Raw genomic sequence first — 1558 nt, 5'->3', positions numbered from 1 at the left:
ACATTTGCTTATGCACCCATTTGTCTTCAGTGATCCGTTCGACACCTCGTGATCACACAGGTTGATATGTTGTTCCATGTGGGCTTTGTGGCTTCTGAGCTAGATGAAAGCCCAGTTTTTAGGTCAGAACTATCGTTTTATGCTTTTAGTAGAATGACCAAACTAATACCTTTATTCCAAGTGAACAAGTATTTCTATGACAGTCTCTTGTCTCACGGAGAGGTGTGGTTTTTAATCTCCTGACTTAAGACTCACAAGGAGCCCTGGTAGACTTGTGGTTACTCGTTGGGCTGCTCACCACTAGGTGGATGGTTCAAAACCACCACACCCTCCTCTGGGGGAAGATGAGACTTTCTCCTCCCGTCAAGAGTTGCAGAATCAGAACCCAGAGGCAGAACCAGGGGTAGTTCTACTCAGTCCTAGAGGGCTGCCAGGAGCCTGGAGGGTGGACTTTATAGTGGTGAGTTTGGTTTGGGACTGGACTAAAGGACACATTGCTCATTCGATGGAGTTGTGCTTGTGGTAGGTCAAGGAGTCCTGGTAGCCGGTTAAGCATTGGACTGGGAAGACAATGTCTACCGTTCAAAACCACCAGCTTCCCCATGTGAGAAAGAGGAGGCTCTCTGCTCCAGGAAAGATGGACAGCCTTGGAAACCCACGGGGGCAGCTCTCCTCGTCCTACAGGGCCACTGTGAGTCAGAATCGACCTGATAGCAGTGAGCTTGAGGTCTTGAGGCAACTATTCATGTTTCGGTATCTTCTTGCTTCTTATTAGTAATTTGGAGTCTTAAGAATTTGTACCTTCTAGGATTTCGACTGCATGACTGTGGATCTGTTCACAATAGCCCTTTAGTTCCTCATCGAGGTACGCAGCGGCTGGAAAGACACCCTCCCTTTTGGCTTGGATTTCGGACGTACGGCTGCTACCACGTTTTGAGTCTCTTCCGCACGATCTTACATGTGTGTGAAACTGATGATCTTGTTTGGCCATGCCGGCATTCTGGGGGAGCACTTTTCTTTAGAATGGTCCAAATGTGCATCATTTGTGTAGCATTACGTGTGCTTCCCCTTCTGTCTCCATCCGCCAGCAGATGTTGATCAAGTTCATAATCATTGATTTCCAAAGGCCTGATCGTTGTCTTTCTTGACTTCTCTACTGCTCTAACTCATAGTGACCCTACGTTCAACAGAACGGTGGTAGTTACATCACCTGGTGTCAATTTGAGACTCTAAGGGTGAAGGGGTGGAGTCTAGCCTGTCAATTAGGTCGCTGCTTGATGACCTCACTTGGAGGTGCTACCAAGATAAATAGCTCATTGGAGGTCAGACAGATACACTCTCTACTGAGTCTTCCTTCTGACGGGACACATGGAGCTACTCTAGAGCCCTGGAGCTGAAGGAGCCATGTGGAGACCCACGCCAGCGCTGAGATGTTTCCACTGCCACTGGATCCAGGAGACTTCCCACCTTCTCAGAAGTCGCTTGAGTCGCCTGCCAGCGTCCCCCTCTCAGAGGTCTGAGTTCCCTCTTTACGGAATCACCCCTCTCATTCACGAAG

This window comes from Echinops telfairi, unplaced genomic scaffold, assembly GCF_000313985.2.
Source record: "Echinops telfairi isolate 266 unplaced genomic scaffold, ASM31398v2 ScPeMD7_2;HRSCAF=8, whole genome shotgun sequence".
Taxonomy (NCBI): Eukaryota; Metazoa; Chordata; class Mammalia; order Afrosoricida; family Tenrecidae; genus Echinops; species Echinops telfairi.
The sequence above is the reverse complement of the archived record's forward strand: the minus strand, read 5'-3'. Positions refer to the sequence as shown.